Raw genomic sequence first — 14,072 nt, 5'->3', positions numbered from 1 at the left:
TTGCTATTTTACCTTAGAGAATATAGTAGGTCCTAAGAGAATGTAGTAGGTCCTATGAGGTACAATATGTTTATTATGTGATACAATGTGTTAGAGTTGAAGATGTGAGGAGTACTTGTGATTACGACTAGTGACCAATGATATGATGATGATGATGATAAGTTGTTAATGATATGATGATGATATTTATTATATCATTGGGTGAAAGAACAGCGGATTAGTTTCAAGTGGATGTCCGTCCACTTGAAACTAGTCCACACGGTTCTTTCACCCCGTGATGTAATAACTCATTATGATGTAAAAACAATTTGTAAATTCTTGTTGTATGAAAACTTGTGTAAAGGTGTACGAATACAACATGAAATAAAAAAGAAATAAAATACGAAATAATAGTAGCAGCGCGGGCAGAGAGAAGCGCTACTACTAATTACCAGCAGCGCTCCTCCTGGAACTCGCTACTACTAAGTCGATTTAGTAGTAGCGTGGGTGGAGGCACGCTACTACTATACGTTAGCTGTAGCGCCTTATCAGTAGCGCACCACCCCGCGCTACTGATAGGTCTAAAACCTGCGCTGCTGCTAGGCTTTTCCCTAGTAGTGCATATCTATGCATCCAAATGATTGATAGATCACACGACAATATTCATACATAATTCACAAAAAGATTCAGATATACACATGTTCAGTACGTTTATGCATCCAAATGATCTAGATCACAGCCAATATGATCCATGGACGAACTTTAATTAGCTAGGGTACAGACTGGTAAATGGTGTTCAATCGGAGGTACTTCTTGCTAAAATTAGTTCTTGTACGAGTAAACTTTTGAGTACATAAGAGGCAGCACAGACAATCTGAACTTTGCTTCTAGGTTTATCCTCAAATAGTGGCCTCATGCCGAGGGAGGTTTGAGCAACTTGGCCACGACTTTCATCCAACTAGTTTACTGGCTCATCTTGGTCCTGTATCTTGCCAAAATTCTACATTGCAGACGAGAAAGGAGGCGGTTGAGAAAATGAACCACCCAAATTTTTTGTGCAGTTCAACTGAAATGTAGCATCCTTGGCGTGCAGACTGATTAAGTGCCAGATGAAAATACGCGTCAACCTACTTGTCTGGAATCTTTAGACTCCATGCCATATAGTTCGCTACCATATGTGCCGATAACCAAAAGGCACAAGTTGGGACCAAAGACTGGACTGCGTTTTTCTGGGCTATGCACCAAGCAATATTTTTGGCGTTCACTCTCCTAATACTTGGAGTTTGACAATTGGTTGACGCCGGTTGATACTCGAATGAATATAGGCACTTCTTGTCAACATCGTCCGTGATAGCCCTTTTGTAAAAGGGTTTGCCAGATTCTTAGCCGTCTGGATATAATCCAATGCTATTACTTCAGAGTTTCTTGATTTTCTGACAGATTTCAATCTTCTTCTTATGTACTTTGTCGATTTCATGTTGTCCTTTGAACTCTTAGCCTTGGCAATCACTGTTTGATTGTCATAGTTCATAAGGACAGCCGACACTGGTTTATCAACCACCGGCAAATCCATCAAAAGCTCTCGAAGCCATTCTGCTTCGACGCATGATGTGTCTAATGCTGTGTGTTCTGCTTCCATAGTCGATCTGGTTGTCTGAGTGAACTTTGGAGTACATAGCAGCAGCATAAGTACCTGTCCATCTGATCATTTTGTGCAGTTCTACTGAAATCACCCGATGTAATGATTTGCCTGCGAGTTCAACCTCCAAATTACTCCTTTATTAAATCGGCAAACAGTAGCACAATACCAAATTACCAATACATATGACAGGGACAATAATCAGGATAAAGACCAGTACCAACCTGTGTGAGGTAGCATATCAATTACTATTTCCTTTGACTGGAAGCCAAGATAAGCCAAGCGACTGACAACAAAGGAAGAAAGCAAGCGGAGATTAGCGACTGACAGGAAAGGACGGAAGCTGTCGAGGCAATGAAGCACCCAAAGTTTTTGTGCAGTTCCACCAAAATCGAGCATCCCTGTTGGCACATATATTGAGAGAGTGAGATTACTGTAATAGTGGGATTAATTGATGAAACATACACTAACAAATAGAAGCACCCTCATTATCTTAATGGGTAAAGTTAGCAACATAGTAGTCTTGCTTAAAAAGAGGTATTAGTTTATTTAATCAATGCCAATTAGCTCAACTCAACACTCAAAGCATTGCCATTTATCATAGGTTGCAAAAATTTAACGTGCAAAGATAAAGGAGTTTCTCATGACAGTAGCACGATACAAATAGAGATGAAAGCAAACTAATATGGATGAAGGCCTTAGGCCCGTACCAACCTGAGAAAAAAAGCTTATTCATGTAGTCCCATAAGAGATGATAAAGCACTCACTAGAATCACACAATAGTATATATTTTTATGCACTTCAAATGTATGGTTGAAATCACTCTTGTTTACCAGTGCTGAGATTATATCGAAAGATTATCAAGAACTTCCATCAGAGTTAAAGCACTGGCTGGGATACAGTTCATTGTATTGTCTTGTGTAGTTCCACTAAAATCGGAAAGTCCATTCTGCACCCGAGCTCATATGCTCCCGCATGAACAGTAAAATCGAAAAAAATTCAAAAAATTTTAATTTTTTTTGAGAGAAACATTGACAAAAGTTCTAAGTGCCTGCAAAAATTCATCATGAAATCACATTCCTGTAAGGCGTGGCAGAAAAAACAAATTCAGTGCTTCAAAATGCATTGTAAAGTAGCTTTTTCAGAGTACTATTTTTGTTTTTTTGCCACGCCTTCTAGGAATGTGATTTCATGATGAATTTTTTTAGGCACTTAGAACTTTTGTCAATGTTACTCTCAAAAAAAAATTGGAATTTTTTGAATTTTTTTTGATTTTTTTTCGATTTTACTGTTCATGCGGGAGCATATGAGCTCGGGTGCAGATTAGCCGCATCCCACTAAAATGTATGATTGGCAAAACATGATCTCTGTTTGCACAAGTAGGAACAAGGTGAAACCTTCATTAGCTTAGTGAGAAAGGATAGGAAGACATTAGAATATTACTCAAACAGTAGCATCAAATTCATGATGGACAATACGCAAAACATTGCCTCATTGAACCAATGGCAATAAATTGACATGCAAAACAATAGCACTATTATGTCATGACACTAATAATATTCCCTCCCTGCTCCTCCACATGATTCACCTCCATAGACAAACATACACACGTACATGATTCAGTATAGGGTCCTACTAAAGATTTGTTTAACTCCAACAGGAAAATTAGGCAGTAATAAATTAGTGGTAGTTAAGTACTCCTAATTAATTAAGTGAGACAGCAGAAGTGGAAGGGCTCCCTGGAGGATCGTCTCACATGTAAGGTAGTCGTTGCCGGAGCCCTTGAATGTCCTCGACTGAGGCCTCTGGCTTCAGCAAGATCGCCTTGGCACTGTTTATTCTTCTTCTTCTTCTTCTTCTTCTTCTTCTTCTTCTTCTTCTTCTTCTTCCTCTTCATGCTCTATTTCTCTTTCTCCTCACCAGTTGGTGAAACCAAGTACATGATTGGCCTTCTAATTCAGAATTGGTTTTGTCAGTGAGGGAGTACAAGTGTACTAGTAAAAACAACATTATTTTCTCATGGCAGTCGGAAAATAGAGATGAACACATGCATTAAATATCATTCTTACCTAAAGGAAGGTTATGGCGCCAATATGGATGATGAGGATTGGAACACATATCTCCCTTTGTGCAGTTCCACCAAAATGAACCAACTGTTCCATTCTGACATTCCAGTTAAACAACACAAAAGTCACTTCTTTTAAGAAGAGTTTTGTGCAGTGCACCAAAAGGTCACAACAGCAACCAGGTGAATTGGATATCTCTGTTTGCATAAAAAGGCAGAGAGGAAACAGTCAGAGTCTCAAACAATTACAGGCAAAAACATTTGGCTAAACTTGTCATGGCTTATAACAGTGCCATGGCTTCATTTTTACCAGTGACATTAGATTAAGAACAGCTGGGACAGTAGGTGCACCAGCAGTCCAGCACCATGTACGTAAACAGGGGCATAAAGTGGTGATTCATAGTTTGTTGCCTCGAGAAACAAAAATCCAAGAAACATATCTGGGTTGGTCCCATTTTTGTTCACTCTAGCCACCTACTCCTATGTGTGGATAGCAAATCTAGTCCTGGTCATACCACTATGTACAGCGTTACCCCTATATTTCCCTTTTCGACCAAGAGACTGGTCGGATGACTAGTCTGTACTACTTTCACCCCCTTTCCTTCCTGTTTGTACCAACTACGATGTACATACTAAATTCCCCCACCCCCACTTTATTTCTTATTTGAACCAAGTACAACATTCGACTCCATGAAGTAGCTTTACCTCTAACAATAGAAAAAAATGTGACGTTGGACCATCCGATCGAGAGGGGCTGAGAGGTAGAAAATGATGCACATGCAGCGACGTAGCGAGCTGGGGAAGTAGAGCTAAGGTGGTTTCGAACGAAGATATACCTGAAGGTCGTCGGGATGTGGATAGGTGGGCGGCGGGAGGCTGGATCCGCCCACAGGCAACGATGAAGGGATCGGAGGACCTCCCGCGCCGGCGCTCGGCCAGAGATAATGGTGCGGCCGGCAGTGGGTCTCCTCCCTCGTTGTCGACGACGGCCTAAACGCTGTCCCTCCTCCCCTTCACCGGCGAAGGGGGATACGTCTGGATCTGTAACCAGCGATGAGGATAGAAAGCCAGTGATTTATGAAGGGAGAAAGACAGTGTTACTACCCCTATCTTGTTTAGATCTGGAGAGGATGAGAGTGTGTGAATAGAGCAACCCTAGCAAGCAAGCGCGGAGGCTCCGGCCTATATATACATTGTGGGGTAGTTTTCCTTTTTCACTCTGTCAAAACAATCGTTTAAAATTGTGTACTACTACATGCCAGGTCGCGGGTTTTTTAGTTGTTTATTGTTTTTTGAGATAGCTACCCGCTTGTTCCAAGTGGTGTTACGGTGTGCCAGGTCACACTTTGTATCGTTCAAGTCTGGTACTACAAGTCCCTCCATTAAATGAACAACCACCCCCTCCTAAAAATAGTGAACAAGCCCACGGCTAAAATTAGCGGAAACGTGGGTTGCCCCAACATGCATTATTATTTATATTTACTACTCCCTCCATTCCTAAATATAAGTCTTTTTTATTAGCCACACCTAAGACTAAAATTTTTTATTAGCAGTGAACCCCACATGTCATAGACACAAAAATTGTGGCAAGATTCCCTTAGGCAAGCCAAAGTGTGTCTATAATTTGAGCAACTCAGGTTAGGCAAGTGTGGCAAGTGTGGGAAAAATAATGTGGCAACATAAGACAAACATAGTCACAATCCAAGCAGCCCCGTAATTTTTTGTGACATGCATGAAAATTTGGTTAGTTAAATTTATAGTCAAAATTTGGCAAGGTGCATCAAATCAACACATGCAAGTATCAAAAGGAAAATCACGGCATGCATGCATGTGTTGTACTCCCTCCGTTTCCAAATATAAGTCTTTTTAGAGATTGCAACAAGTGACTACATACTAAGAAGAATATGTCTACTCCTACATACGAAGTAGCCCATTTGAAATGTGTAAAAAGACTTATATCGAGTGCAGTGCTTTGATGTGTCGCGTCAACTCGTACAAGACTGAGAAATTTGATTACTATACAATGCCCTCTCCCTCGCAGACTGAACTCCAGTGCCTTAACTACACCGGCCTTTCACTACTAGGGAAAACCTTATACACAGAATCTTAGCAGCAGCGCGGCTCAAAAAGGAGCGCTGCTGGTAATTAGTAGTAGCGCGGGTGCGGGAAACTCGCTACTGACAAGTTTTTAGCAGTAGCGCGCTCGGTGTAAACCGCGCTGCTACAAATATCGACCGACAGTGTCCACCAAACTCCATTTAGCAGCAGCGCGGTACCGCGAGCCGCGCTACTGCTATGGATGTAGTAGTAGCGCACTTTTCCTGAGGTCGCTGCTGCTAAATTTCAAATTGGCACACTTTTTTGGTCCCGGTTAGCAGTAGCGCCGTTGCCAAAAGCGCGTTGCTGCTACTTCCTTAGCAGCAGCGCGTTTTAGGTCCCGCGCTACTGCTAATCCGCACCAACCCACCACCTTTTCCCCACCCGTCCCTCCCCCTCCCCCTCCTCTATTCCCTTCCCCTACCTCCCACATGCTCCCACTCTCACTCTTCTTCTTCCTCAATACTTCTCCCCCATTACTCTCCCTCTTCTATCTACATTTCTCTCTCTTTATTACTCCTACCTACTACGCCACCTCCATTAATGCATCTCCTTTCTCTTTTTCCTTCCCCCTCCACTAGTTGAAGTTGTCTCCTCCCAAATTAGGTAGCTAGGTAGATGTAGCATTTAGTTAAGTGACCTATTTGCCCCCTAACTAGATCTATCTTTGTCAACAAGAGCTTTGTGCACTTTTGATCTCCCTACAACATCATCTCCACCATGTGCTCGATCTCGAGATAGAGGTGATTAAAATTTCATGCTTTTGCAAAATGGAAATATGTTTATGTGTGATATATGTTTATGGAAATTGTGTGTGTGGCATGAGTGGACGCCAAATTGTGCTTTTGAGTTTCCTATGTTTTGCCGAAATGTCGATTTATTTCCGTTTCGGTGAATTTCGGGCAAACTCTAGATCTACATATGTCCTATTTTTAAGGAAGGTCATGCCGAATTTTTGTATGACTTTGATGCATGCACGCATTTTTATAATCAATTTGTTTATTATTACCGTGCAGAGTTGACGATGGTCAGTGGAACGATGGTGGACATGTGGTTGCGGTCGGCGGTGCAAGACATGAAGGAAAATAACCGGACAAAGGTTTTATGTCCATGTCGAAAATGCAAAGGAATAGTTTGGCTCGACCCCCATGATGATGGTCGTGTCGAAGCGCACCTGCTCATGACTGGTTTCATGGATGGCTATACTCGGTGGATAATTGAAGATGAGGATGACGATGTTGAGGATGCCGACGGGGCAGGCAATGATGACACGGGGCAAGATGAAGATATGATCGATAATGGCGGCGGGGAAGAGGCCGAACATGGTGGCGGAGAAGGGGCCGGACATGGAGGAGGAGAAGGGGTCGGACATGGAGGCAGAGAGAACAACATGGACTCCACGCAGCAGAGTTCGTCGGTACTAAGTTCAATCGTGCGGGACCCTCATGTTCAAGCATTGCTTCTCAAGGAGACGAGTACTGAGAGAGCTGCTTCTAGAGAGGAGGCTAAGCTGGAGCAACTGGTGGTAGACTCGAACAATCCATTGTATGATGGTTGCAATCCTGAGGTGACCCGCTTGAGTTTCACGCTCCAACTCCTGAAGACGAAAGCTAAAAACAAATGGACCGACACTAGCCTCGATGAGCATCTCAAGTACCTAAAGGATGTTCTTCCCGCGGGTAATCTATGTCCTACTAGTGTTGATGAGGCCAAGAAGATCGTGTGCCCTCTTGATCTGCCACACGTTAGATACCATGCATGCATCAACGATTGCATAATTTACCAGAAGGAGCACGCGGAAAAAACAAGCTGTCCGGTGTACAATGCTTCTCGATACAAGAAGGCCGGGAAGAAATGTCCCCAGAAAGTTGTATGGTACTTACCGATCACTCCCCGTCTCCAGAGGTATTTTGTAGATCCCAAGGAAGCAAAGCTAATGCGCTGGCACGCGGAGAGGAAGATGGCTGACGATGGAGATGATCCAGAGCTGAGACACGTGAAGGATGGAAGCCAGTGGAGAGCGCTGAACACCTTCTATCAGTATTTTGAATGTGATGCAAGGAACATCATGCTCGGCGCGTGTACCGATGGAATGAATCCGTTTGGCAACCAGAACACCAACCATAGCACATGGCCCGTGTTTGTATGGATGTACAACCTCCCCCTGGTTGTGCATGAAATCGAAGTACATTCACATGAGCATGCTTATTCAAGGGCCGAAACAACTAGGAAATAATATTAATTTGTATCTGGGGCTACTTCAAGAGGAGTTAGACACGTTATAGAAAACACCGGCCAAGACATGGGACGCCAGCAAAGGCGAGTATTTCAACATGAGAGCCGCGCTGATCATGACAGTGCAGGACTATCTCAGTTATGGATATGTGGCAGGCCAGGTGTGCCATGGATATTGCGGATGCACACGGTGCATGGATGATTCGACGTCTCAGCAGCTAACGTCAAGGAAAGATGGCGGGTCTGGGAAAATCGTGTACATGGGGCATCGAAGATGGCTCGAACAGGATGACCCGTGGAGAAATCGTGGAGATCTATTCAATGGTCACGCTGAGCATCGAGGACCTCCACTTAAGCGGAGCGGTGCCAAAATCGATGAGCTGTTGAAAAACTGGAAGGAGTGCCCCACGCTGGGAAAGACGATAAGAAAGGCGCCGGAGCCGCTGCTGAAGGTATGGAAGACGAGGTCTGTGTTCTGAGACATGGAGTACTGGCACAAACTCGATACACCTCATTGCCTTGATCAAATGCATATCTGTAAGAATGTCCTTGAGAGCTTGCTCGCAACACTAATGAACATGCCGGATAAGACCAAGGATGGGCCGAAGGCAAGAAAAGACTTGCAAGCTTTGAAAATCAGGGAATATCTGTACATGCTGCTCCGTAAAATGTCAGACAAGACAGAGACGGAGACAGAGGCACGAGAGAAGAAGGGCAAGAAAATAAAGAAAGAGGATTGTTGCCCTCCTTCTTGCTTCACCTTAAGTCAGGATGTGATCCATCAATTCTTTAAGTGCCTTACCGGAGTCAAAGTTAGTTCCGGTTACTTTGGCAAGATAAGCAGATATCTAGACACGGACAAGAAAAGGTTCAGCGGGATGAAGTCCCATGACTGTCATGTGATGATGACGCAGATACTACCTGTTGCCCTTAGAGGGATAATGGACAAGCACGTCCATGACACGCTCATTGGTCTCTGCAACTTTTTCGATGTCATCTCTCGAAAGTCGATGTCACAGCCCCAGTTTAGCCTTTGCTTGTCCTTGCATGGTCACCATATCATCATGTTTAATTTTCTCAGAAACTTGAAATGGGGATTGTTGCAACCCTAGCATCAAATGAATTCAACTAGGTTCAATAAAAATATTTTCAATAATCCCAAATGCCCATTAGAAAAGTTCATGATTTTTGTTAAAGGTGAAAACCTCTGCCAAAAGTCATGCACATATTTCTAGGCCATTCTGGATTTTTGAACTAATTCATATTGTAGTTGCATTTGTGCATTTAAATGCTATAAAATATTTTAATGCTCAAATAATCCTAAACTGAAATGTTCCATGTTGGATATTTTCCAAACAGTGGCCATGAGCAGTTTGGTGAATTTTGAGTGTGCCTAAGTATTTTTAATAAAGCCAAACGCAATTATAGAAAATAGAAAAGAGAAATAAAATTAGGAAAAGAACAGAGGCTCACCTGGCTCACCTGCAGCCCACCTGGCTGGCCCAGCTGGCCAGCCCAGCCCACTGGCCTCTCCCCCCTGTCGTCTTCCTCGCGACAGAAGGACGATGGGCGTGTGGCCGCCGTGCGCGCACACGCGCCCTGGCCACCTCCTGCTTGCCGCTTCCCCTCGTCGCCCTAGACCTCCCTCACGACGCCACGCAGCCCCGACCGCTCCCTCACTCTCTCTCGTGCTTCTCCCCTCCTCTGTTTCTCTCGCGCATAGCCACCGGAATGCGCCGTCGCCGCCGCTTGCTGTTGCCACGGCCACCGGCCCTCCCTCGCCCATCCAACGTGCTCGAGAGCTCCACCTCGACCCCCTCCTTCTTCCACCCCGAGCCACGCCACAGCGGGAGCCCCACATCGCCACTACGAGTCGTCTTCCCCGAGCACGGCCGCCGGACTCCATCGACGGATTCGTCGCCTTCCGGTCGTCCCCGAGCCAGCTGAGCTCCGCTTCGACCTCGCCGTGAGCTCCTCTAACAAACCCCTCTCTCCCCGCCGTCTATTTCCTCCTCTAGCCTCACTAACCGTCGCGGCCGAAGCTCGCCGCCGCCGTACCTCATCGCCGCCACGGCCACAGCTGCCGCCACCCACACCCGAGCTTTGCCCCGTGCTCAGCACTCTCCCAGGAGCCGGGCGCGCCCACCCGTTCGACCTCGCCCGAACTCCGGCCTCGCCCGAACTCCGGCCACCGCCGCGAGCCTCGCCCCGGCGAGCTCGGGCCGTCTCAACCCGTCCCAACCGCATAGAAAGATGCGGGGCACTCCCAGCTTCACGCTGATGCCTCCGCCGTCCCTTTTGGTCGTCGGAACAGGAAACCCGAGGCTCGCCGCCGTGACCGGCCTCGCCGGTGTCAAGTCGCCGGCAGGTTTGACCCTGCTGCCAGGGGTTTGAACCCCCGCTGACCGAGTTGACCTGGGTGGGCCCTGTTTGACCCACTGGTCTATGACATGCGGGCCCTGCCCGGCTAATTAATCTAGTTTAGGTTTAAATTTAATTAGTTTAACCTAGGTTAGTCCTAATTAAACTAGGTTAGTTTAGTTAGACACTGACCAGTGGACCCCGCTGGTCAGGTTTGACACGGACCAGCCCTGTTCACTTGCTTACGTCACCCTGACGTCATGCTGACACAGTAATGCCCTTTTCTGGATTTATTCTTTTCAGGAAATTCCAGAAAATTGCCTAAACTTCTAAAAATCATAGAAATTCAACCGTAACTCCAAATGAAATAAATTATATATGAAAAATGATCAGAAAAATCCAATCTATCCATATGTACCATTTTCATGCATGTTAGAACAACTTATGGCTGATGTTTAGGCCAAATCATATAAATGGCATTTAAACCCTCATATATCGAGTTTGAATTTGAACCTAGGGTTCAAACCAACTCCATTTAACATGTTGCTAGTTGCATTAGCTCAAAACACAGCATATTGACATGTCATTATCATGCATCATAATTGTTGCATTGCATTGATTGTGTTCCTCTTTGTTTGCCGGTATTTGTCCCCTCTCGATAGACGTGGTTTCGACGATGGGTTCGATGACACCGATGAAGAGCTATAATATCTTTAGAAGTGCCAGGCAAGCAAAACCCCCTTGTTCATTCCGATACAATCCCACTCTCTCGCTCCTGCTCTCTTTTACTGCATTAGGACAACAACGATTCATCTGTTACTTGTTGCGGTAGTTGAACCCCTTATCCTCTGCATGACCTGTCATTGCCACAGTAAATAGATGAAACCCACTAGCATGAGTAGGAGTTGTTTGAGCCCTGATGTGCCTATGCATTCATGCTTGTCTGTCATGCCTGCTATCGCATAGAGTTGCGTTAGGTCTGATTCGTCGGGAATGAATCGGAGGTGTGTGAACATGTCCTACCTTGTGTGAGCTAAGTGTGTGAATACGTTTTTGGTAAAGGTAGCGGTGAGAGGCCATGTAGGAGTACATGGTGGGTTGTCTCATTGCAGCCATCCTCAGGAACTGAGTTCTGTGTCTGTGATCCATGAACAGATACTACCACTCATTGGGATCCTTAATTGCCCCTCTCGGCTTCTTAATCACCCTAGTACTCTGTCCAGGAGTTGCAAATAGTTTCTGGTGTTTGTAGGTTATGTGTTGGCGGCCGTGCGTAGTGCTAACCCTAGGGGTGGGCTATGTTGCGGTAGATACACCGTGGCACGGTGTACCAGGCGCCCGTTTGGTGTCTCGGGAACCCTGTTCACATCGTTCGGGGCCGTATGTGGAAACCTCGGCTGGACTCCCTGCGGATGGAACCTGGATAGGCGATAAACCTGGACTAGAGACTTAAGTGTTTAGGTAGGCCGTGGCCGACACCCTCGCCAGGCTTCCGCTTGAAGGTTGCCGAGATACATGACGTGTATATGGTGGTAAGTGGTGGGAGCGTGTGTGAAGAAGTACACCCCTGCAGGGTTATCATTATCTATTCGAATAGCCAGATTCCTCGGATATGGAAACTTGGACCCCTTCCATAGTTGATAGACAAGTGAAAGTGGATACCCTGAAACCCGCAAGATAAGCGTGAGTGCTATGGATGGCCTTCTCGTAGGGAGACGGGAGCGGATCCATAGTGGTGTATTGAATGGTGAATACGTGGACTCGTGTGCGCCACCTCAAAAGAGTTGCTTGCAGTCGTAGTTCAGGTTAGCCACTAAGTCAAAGCTGGCTTGCTGTAGTTAAACTCCACCACCCCCCCTTGTTGATACCGATGCAAATGTAGCTAGTTCTGATGTAAGTCTTGCTGAGTACCTTTGTACTCACGTGGACTTCGACGTTAGCTTGATACCTCAGCTACGATCTTGTGCCCTCGGCAGGATCTGGTAGATAGTCAGGCTTCTTAGCCTTTTCCATTTGTAGATGTCTGTACTCAGACATGTTAAAGCTTCCGCTTGTGCTTTGACTTGTATGCTCTGGATGTTGGGTCATAAGACCCATGTTTGTAATATCTCGCTCCTCGGAGCCTAATGAATAAATAATTTTAGTCATAGAGTTATGTTGTGATTCCATGTTGTATTTACACATATCGAGCATATTGTGTGTATGATTGAAATGCTTGGTATGTGTGGGATCTGACAATCTAGTTGTTTATCCTTGGCTGCCTCTCTTATGGGGAAATGTAGTCTAGTGCTTCCTTGAGCCACAGTAGTCCGCTACAGCCCGGTTCACCGGAGTCCTGTTAGCCCAGCACTACTGCTCAGGACACTTGACTGGCCGGCATGTGCTTCACTTCGTTCCTGTGTGTGTCCCTTCGGGGAAATGTCACACGGTGACATCCGGAGTCCTGCCTAACCTGCTACAGCCCGGGTTCCCGGAGTCCTGTTAGCCCAGTGCTACAGCTCGGATTCACACGCTGCTGACCGACATGCTCGATGTGATTCATGTATGCCTGTCCCCATAGGTTGGTGCCGTTTTGGGTTCACGACTAGCCATGTCGGCTTGGGTTCTCTGTCATATGGATGCTAGCGACACTATCATATACGTGAGGCAAAAGACGCAAACGGTCCCGGGCCATGGTAAGGCGACACCCGTGCAATACCGTGCGTGAGGCCGCAAAGTGATATGAGGTGTTACCGGCTAGATCGATGTGACTTGGAATCGGGGTCCTGACAGCGTTGGTATCAGAGCCTGACTGCCTGTAGGATTACCAAGCCAAACTGGTCGAAGTTGAGTCTAGAAATGCTCTAGTTGTCTAAGGGAATTGATCGTGGAAGGGAACGTAAGGCTCTTTTTACTCCTTTACCTCATGACCTTCTGATCTGAGTCAACCTCTTCTTATCTACAGGGATTAAGAACTAGGCCTTCTCATCTATCTATCAGGATGTCGTGTTACTAAACCGTAGTTGCCTAGGATTGTTGAGTTCAAGCCCAGTTCAGTTTCTACTACTTTTGTCATGTTGTCAGTTGAATCAGACCCTTGATATGATGATGTTAAGTGGTTACGCCACTATTTTGCAGGATGTCTCAAATCTTTTTGAGCATTTACAGCCGTTATGCTGTCCGAGTCATTCCAGGTTTCTAAATAGTCTGATGCAGTTGCAAATCCCTTCTTTCCGTTCCCGATGTCCCTTTGGGCCAGTTCAACCACACTAATCGATGAGTTGAGGTACTCTATTGCCTCAACATATATGTTGGAGCTATTCTTATGGCCTAGGTGTTTTAGGGAGTCACCTAGTGATCTAGCCATGTTTTGTTTCCCCAGTGTGTGATTCTGGCCATTATTCTCGAAAGCATCCCGTGATGCCATGTAGTAGTAGGTACTCTATTCATGGGTTCTTGAACCCGAGATTCACCCTACTTACCTCATGTTGATAGTGTTGCTAGTTCCCTTAAGATATTAGTAACCATGTGATAGTCCTCGAGGTCTGTGGTATATCGTTCTTCCAATACCATGAGCCAATATGGCAGAAGTTAATTGAACCAAAATATCACAATTAGAGTACTCTTGAGGAGTTCTCCATTCATAATTGTGACTCTGCCAGTCCTACCTCTCTGCATGGGTTATCTGGAAGAAATATGTTGAGCTTTATTCAACAT

The 14,072-nt window shown here is 45.4% G+C and overlaps 1 pseudogene; it reads left to right on the top strand.

Annotated features, from left to right (window-relative positions):
• Positions 1–6,804: 6,804 nt before the first annotated feature.
• Positions 6,805–7,958, top strand: LOC147966295 (uncharacterized; annotated as a pseudogene).
• The last annotated feature ends 6,114 nt before the right edge of the window (positions 7,959–14,072 follow it).

This window comes from Triticum urartu, chromosome 6A (assembly GCF_056163025.1).
Source record: "Triticum urartu cultivar PI428250 chromosome 6A, HENAU_Tu73, whole genome shotgun sequence".
Lineage (NCBI taxonomy): Eukaryota > Viridiplantae > Streptophyta > Magnoliopsida > Poales > Poaceae > Triticum > Triticum urartu.
The sequence above is the reverse complement of the archived record's forward strand: the minus strand, read 5'-3'. Positions and strand labels throughout refer to the sequence as shown.